Source organism: Felis catus, chromosome D1, assembly GCF_018350175.1.
Source record: "Felis catus isolate Fca126 chromosome D1, F.catus_Fca126_mat1.0, whole genome shotgun sequence".
Classification (NCBI taxonomy): Eukaryota; Metazoa; Chordata; class Mammalia; order Carnivora; family Felidae; genus Felis; species Felis catus.
Genome location: NC_058377.1, coordinates 21,465,244 through 21,472,971, shown reverse-complemented (window position 1 = coordinate 21,472,971; position 7,728 = coordinate 21,465,244). Strand labels below are relative to the sequence as shown.

At 43.2% G+C, this 7,728-nt stretch overlaps 1 long non-coding RNA gene across 1 annotated transcript; it reads left to right on the top strand.

The window, feature by feature from the left end:
• The first annotated feature begins 1,032 nt into the window (after nt 1-1,032).
• LOC123380261 lies at nt 1,033-6,162 on the top strand. Its single transcript, XR_006585791.1, has 2 exons — nt 1,033-1,173; nt 5,709-6,162. It is a non-coding gene; the product is annotated as an uncharacterized LOC123380261 (long non-coding RNA).
• The last annotated feature ends 1,566 nt before the right edge of the window (nt 6,163-7,728 follow it).

Here is a 7,728-nt window from a genome sequence, read left to right as displayed (position 1 = left end):
GAGGGGGAGATGGATGAATAAGTGGAGGACAGAGTATTTTTAGGGCAGTGAAACTATTCTGATGATACTGTGATCTTGGGTACACAACATTACGTATTTATCAAAGCACGTAGAACTGTACAACACAAAGAGTGAAAACTAATGCAACTACAGATTTTAGTTGATAATAGTGTTATCAGTATTGCTCATATATTGTAATGAACGTACCTCACTAATGCAAGACATTAATAACAGAGGAAACTGTGAGTGAGGAAGAAGGGGCACATGGGATTTCTCTGTATTATCTGCTCAATTTTCTGTAAACCTAAAACTGTTCTAAGAAAATAAAGCCTATCACGGGGCACCTGGGTGGCTCAGCTGGTTTAGTGTCCATCTCTTGATTACAGCTCAGGTCATGATCTCTCTGTTAGTGAGTTTGAACTCTGCTTTGGCTCTGCATTAACAGCATGGAGCCTGCTTGGGGTTCTTTGTCTCCCTCTCTCGCTGCCCCTCTCCCGCTCATGCACGCACACTCTCTCTCAAAATAAATGAATAAACTTGAATCATTTTCTTTTAGTAGGATTATATTCTATAATCCATGTTACAAAATGTCACAAAATGTTTTCTTGTTTAATGTGCTATGAGTTTTCCCTGTTTCTCCCTATTCTGTAAATTATAGTTTTGCTGCATATTATTTCATCATAATGGCTGTATCACACTTTGTAAAGCTTTTGTCTTCTTGTTTCAGATCATCTAGTGTTTTATCAGAATAAATAATACTGCGACTATCACCTCAGTGTAAAAATCTTTGGCTGAATTTATGACAATTTCCTCAGAATAGATTCTCCACAGGGATGGTACCAAATGGCATGATGTGAATTTATTCCAATTTATACTCCTAACAGCAGATAAATATCTTGATGGAATGTCTACACTTTGTCAGACACACTGTACTACAAAGGGTTTAGCTCCTGAGAAGCAATCATCTCGATTATTTAAAGGCAATTCACCTTATTCATTTCTATTTGCATGTCTTACTCCAATGACAGGGAAGAGCCATTGCACATCTTTTTCCTCTGCTTTTGCCTCTGGATACATAAATTGTGTGCACTAAGCTCGGTCTCATTAATTTTACCACAATTTGGGCATCCTTGAAATTGGAGGAAGAGAGAAATATGGGTCTTTGTGAAACAGGTAAGACATTCTGTTGTTTAAGATAAATTCTTTAGAGATGCGTGACTTAAATCCCCATATCTTCCTGTTCCCATTAAGATTAGGTGCCTCCATTATGTTCCTCCACAGAACCCTTCACTTAACCTGCTAGAATATTTACCCCACCATAGAGCAATTGCCTATTTCTGTGGGGCTCATCCTGACACAAGAATATGAATTCATTGAGGGCAGTGTCTATGGTGCCCAGTTATCTCAAAACTGCTTAGGAGAGTAACTGGCGTACCCTTGATGCTTAATAACTACTTAGTAGAGGAAAGAATGAAGACTCCGGAAGTTTGAGAAGATGATTTTTTAAAAGGCTGTGTCTGATTTCCAGGCCCATGATTTTATTTTTTTTTTAAGTTTTTTTTTTTTTTTTTAACGTTTATTTATTTTTGAGACAGAGAGACAGAGCATGAACGGGGGAGGGTCAGAGAGAGAGGGAGACACAGAATCTGAAACAGGCTCCAGGCTCTGAGCCATCAGCGCAGAGCCTGATGCGGGGCTTGAACTCACAAACCGCGAGATCATGACCTGAGCCGAAGTCGGTCGTTGAACCGACTGAGCCACCCCGGCGCCCCTCCAGGCCCGTGATTTTAGACACATTTGAAGAGAACATACAGAGCTTCAAAACAGAAGTGAATGGTGAATTTTCCCCGCAGGAGTTATGCTCTGTTCTGGCTGCTTCATCTCGGGCACATGCTGGAGGGCTTAGCCTCTCCGTCTCTGGATGAGAAGTGTCCCTTCCCTACTGTGACTCGGGCCCCAGTGGCGTGTACAGAGCACACCGTCCACAATGAGCCTTGTTAGGGCGGCATTTTGGGAAAGGTGGAGATTCTACTTCAATGTTTCCGTCCACTCTCCCCATGCAATCTTTCAGTTTATCTCACGTGCCTCGGAGTTTGTCTTCGTTAATGCTAAGGGAGCTGGAGTATTTGTGCCTTCACACTAACTGGTCATTCACTCCGGGCTGCCTTCAAAGGAATGCACATTCCCAGGTACTTCTGTACTTCCGTGCGGACAAACCAGTCTCCAGCATCCTGAGGCAAGCTCGCTGGGAAACTGAAGCAGGGACAGGCGTTGGGATGTTACGACAGGCTTACTTGAAGCTGGTGTGCGTAAACATTTGACAAAGGGATCCAAGGGGGATGCATGAAGCACTCTGCCAGTGTGTGGTACCCTTCCCAACTGACAGCCATGTTTTTATGTCACTGCTGTGACATTAGTGAAAAACAACAACAGAACATAGTACATCTGAATTGTCCTTTTCTCGGGAGCATTTCCTCTGTCTGCTCTACTTCTCTAGGTCTCTAGGTTCTGCATGTTGGGGAGGTTTTGTTTTGTCCATTGGAATCAATTACTCCCCTTGCAATGGAAGGCAATGGGCCTGTTTTCTGTTAATGGTAGGTATCGTGGTTTCTGCTAACTTTGCTTTTCCCAGACAGAGCTGGAAACACTTGATTCCTTCTCATTTATCCTGGCCCCATTCCAATTCTGACAAAAACTGGCAGTTTTCAATGGACCTCACTCTCCTGGAGCACTTAGATGTCTTCTTGCTGCTCTCAGCTTTCCTGACACTCATGCCTGGATATTGGGAAGCTTACATTTTATCCTTTTATTCTCTCTATTCTTTTGGGCCTCATTTGTAGGTTGCGTTCATCACTAGGCTGATTACCCTGGAAGGGAACAAATGAATCTAAACAGAGTGCAATTCTTTGTGGGAAGCAAGAGGAGGGTCTGTTATCCCATTACCAAGATGGTGGCGGAAGGGGTTTATGAGCAGAAACAGAGGTTTAAGAAAGGGCGCCACAGCCTGCCTGCTCTCTTTCTCCCCACCCCCTTCCTCAGATTTCCCATCTGGCTAACTTCCAGTATAGCCAGCAGGGTTCTTAGGTGCAAAGAACTGTATCTGACTGTGGCTAACTTCAGGGAGTTTATTGGAAAGAACCAGGTTTGGGAACCCAGTGGGGTTAGGAGAAGGCAGCCAGCTGGAAACTCGGCCACATCACCCTACTGTCTGGTTGGAACCATGGTGGGAGCTACTGATATCTCTTCCACGGACAACTGAGCACTGCTGGTGGCACCCCTTAATATTGCCACCTTCCAGAGCAGAGAGCTGGCAGGTTATCATCTCTGACTTTAGCATTATGAACTCTAAATCGCTTCAGGAGCATAGACCTGAGCAGGAGCATCTGAATGCCTGAGGTTGGGCTGACAGCACTATTGGGAAGTGTTAACGGTAGGTATCCTGGTTTCTCTCAAAGTGTGGAGATTCCGCTAAGACTCACATAAGAGAAGACCCCACCAAATAGGACAGCTAGTTACACACCTTGCTCAAGTTTCTGCCCAAATTTCACTTCCTTATTGAAGAGATTCGGTCTGATTTATCCTGTTATCACAAGCTTTCATTTCTTTGAAACTTTTTGGCTTGGGATTTTCAGGCGTCACATGCAATGTGGATTCCAGCCCCAAATACATCCAAGTGTGGGCTTGCAGTTAGGATTTCCCAGAGGAGTGTTACTGCTTCATCCACAGCCAATGCTAAGAAGAGCCTGGGACACTTTTTTTCTACTTCACTCACTGGGAAGGAAGGCTGCCTGGGCCCAGGCTTCGTCTCCAGTCCCTCGCATACGAACTCTTGGTCTCGAAGATTCCCCAGGATACGTATAGGCTCCACCCTTCCCCTGCTTTGTATGGTTCTTGCTTTCCTGTCTCTTCTGTCCACCCAGGAACCTCTTTACTTTCCTGGCAGCTCAGTCATGCACCAAAATTATGCATTTTTCTTTAACCCAGCATGCTCAACTGGGTTATAGCATGCTCCAACTGCTGTATGGCCCCAAATGGCTGCCCCATACATAATTTTAGATTTTATAAATGAATGAATAAATGAGTGATAAGACAGTAAATGAATGAATGAAAGTTGTATTTTATGCTGTAGTGACTTGGCCATTGCTTTACATTTGCTGAATCTCAGAAGGGAGTGAAGAAAGCAGTGGGTAAGAGTCTTCCTGCTGAAAGGGGAGAGAATTTTCCTAAAAGTCAGCCGTAGAACATTCAATATTGAAACTGGAAGGAGATTCTCTGGGTAGAGAGTAGTTATCGGACCACATGCCATAGGTTCTTCACTGGGGACTCCTCCTTCTCTTGCCCTTGTGTCTTCTGCCTGATGCTGACATCACACAGGTGCTGCCCAATGGGATGCAGGCCTCATAGGGTTGCTACTCCCTATGCTCCTGTGCTCAACACGGGAAAAATGACTGCATGTGGCGAGGCCACAGACTTTCAAATAATACTTCCAAAATGACTTCCCTGCTATTTTCTTTTTTAAAGGCTGGGAAGCACCTGGGCTATATGTATATAGATGTACATATATGTAAACATTCATTGACACTTAAGATTTGTGCCCTTTCTTGTTTCTACATTAAATCTCAATAAAAAAGACACACACATGCACACACATGCACACACACACACACACACACAGTTTCATGGGGCCAGAAAATAAAAGCTAGATAAAACAAAACACAGAACACTTGTGGAGAATGTGTCTTATGGGTGCCATTACTCATCTTTAGTACATGCCCCACAGGGGTTACTCTCCTCCCTGTACCTGGGGAAGAGGCCCTCTCTCATCCTCAGCATTGAGGGTCTCACTTGGACATGTGTATGTCTCAAAGTCCAGATAAAGCGGGAGACTGACTTCTCCCTCCTCAGTCTATGTAGGGTCTCAGTGTCAACTTTTGTTTGTGGTTCTACCTCTCCCTTGGGAGACTGACACTGCCAATGCCTTTAACTTGCAGAAGAAATCCTATTACCTAGCAGAGTTCATGTTGTTCTCACAGCAAATGAAGGAGTTTGAGTTTGAACCAGCTCTGACTGGCCATAAATCCCATATACTTTGTACGGAATGACATTGCTGTACAGTTTTAATTTCTCTGAGAATAAGAGAACTAATTCCTGCCTGGAGCCCACCCAGGCACCACAATGTTGTAATCAGAGTTTCCAGTATAAAGTTCTGGATATATGGCAGCACAGCGCATTAGTATTTTTGAGAGAAGGTAGACATGAGTTTGTACCTCTTCTCTGTCTTTTACTAACCATGTGAATTTGAGCTAATTATTTCACTTTGTTAAACCAGCTTAGTTACCTGTAAAAAGAAATAAACATCATTTGGCTGCCATTAAGAATAATGGGCACAATTTCTGGAAAGCACTTTGCATAATGCCAGAAACTTCCTCTTTTCCCCTAGCTTTCTTCCTTTCTGAAGGAAATATGAAGTTTCACGTTCTACTTACAATTTATTGAAATTTCCTTTTGAAAATCGGTATGATGGGTAAGGACCAAAAAAGGAATCTGTTTTCTGACTTAACAGTGAGAGGTGGGTTCTGCTACCCCATTTAACAGATGAAGTAAATGAGGCTTAGAGACTTTAACTTGCTACTTACAGCTAATATGCCAGAAAAATTGTTGAGACATTATTGTATGTCATTTTCCTTATCTTCTCTCTCCCCTAACAGGTACAATTTCACAATTTTCCTGCCCTTCTCCAGCCTGGCTGAAATCTTAAGGCTTACTATTTGAAGAGTTTGAACCACAGGACCCTGGACTCTAGACACTAGGCAAGGGGACCAACCAAACTGAAAAGACAGGGATTAGGTGAAATTCTTGGAGTTAGTCACCAAACTCTCTGAATGTTGGCAGCATCATTATTAAGGCATTTTCCTTCCACCTCTTAAATTAGAAGACCAGGGTCTCCTTTCTGGTGAAACTGCCCAGCCTATGAGGAAAGACCTGTAGATACTGAAGTTGGGGTTCTTACATGAATCACCAAAGAGTGAAGTCTTCCAATTTCCAAGTGTGGCCCAAGCCTGTTGAGTGTCCTATCAACTCAGTTTCAAGAGAATAGTCAAGGATCACTGAGCACTTGAAGAAAGATTATGACATGAATAAAAGGAATTCAGATGAAACAGAGAATGTTTTGCCACAGATGCCTTCCACGGCAGAAGATATGTAGAGGCAGATAGATAGACAGGCAGGGATCTAATGCAGGCAAACACAACTTGTATTGGCCAGTCTCATCATGCTTGTGGTGAGCTGGGGGATTCCTAAATGGGTTGACCACAAAGGCACTCTGCCGGCTACTGAAGTTAATGTTAAAAAACTGATAGGAAGCCCTGGAACAGGAATGCATTCTCAAGGCAGCCCTCTGCTGGAATGGAAAACGAGAGCTGGAACACAATCTATCAGTAATTCTTCGGGTTGCTACTTTGCCTCCTTCCAAATTTTTGATTTTACAGGCACTGTGCCCAAGGGTTTTTTTTTGTTTGTTTGTTTGTTTTCTGGCGGGGAGGGGAGGCCCTTGCTGTGTCATAATAGGAAAAGGAACTGCATTCATTCCAGCTAAATGCACTGATTCAGGCTTCCAGTCTGGGAGTTCTCTTTCCCAACAGTTATTGGACCCAGACAGGCCAGCAGTGGCCCACGTCTGGTGACTAACATGCATGTCGGCACCAGCACTCATACAGTTTGATGTTGATATCTACTTCCTGGGGCAGGTGGTATGTTTTAGAGGATTTATTGTTTCAAGCTGAGTTTAGATGCAGGGGAGTGGTACGGGTTGGAAGTGGTGTTGGAGGAAAGAAGTGAATGCAGTGGGAAAGCATTTGGCATTGGTTTTCCCATTGTCATTTCCTAGAAAAAGACATTAGACAAACTGATGCTTTTTCCCACTTAATGGAGAAGAAACAGGCAAGATGAGGTTGAGGCTCTCTCAATGGAAAATTTAAATGATCAAACAGCATCACAAAAAATAGGGGGTCAGGTCTGCCACATCCTAGGGGTTCCACATTCTCTTTTTTTTTAGAGAGAGAGAGAGTGTGTAAGTGGGGAAAGAGGCAGAGGGAAAGAGAGAATCTCAAGCAGCTCCATGCTCAGCACGGAGCCTGACACAGGGCTTGATCTCATGACCATGGGATCATGACCTGAGCCGAACACAAGAGTCAGATGCTTAACCTACTGAGCCACCCAGGCGTCCCTCCACATTCTTGTTAATAGGGATTGTGAAGTGGGTGAATAAATCGAGAGCCCAAAACAACACATGGTTTGGATGGAAAAAAAAGTAGAGAAGAAACAGAAGCAACATTTATCCCACACATATTAGGTACCAGGCAACATTAGGCACTAACAATATGTAATCAATAGCTTTGGAGGTGGGGAGTGAAATATTTCAAAACCAATGATTCTCTTGCCTCAGAACTTTAGAGGTTCTAGTCTCTGAAGAAATTACTGTGCCTCAATAATGAGATCTACATGATTGGAAACTTAATTTTTCAAAGTAATAAAAATTAACCTGTAGATAAAATAGCTTGTTTCTAGATTTTGACTGAAAAATCATGGAAGTGGTAATAGTTTAAGCTGAAGTGTCTCTCTCTCTCTCTTTTTTTTCCCCATGCTTTTTTGGTCTCAAAACGTATTCTTCAGACAAGTGCTTTTCAAACTGTGGGCAATTCAAAAGTGGCTCATGACAACAAAGCACTG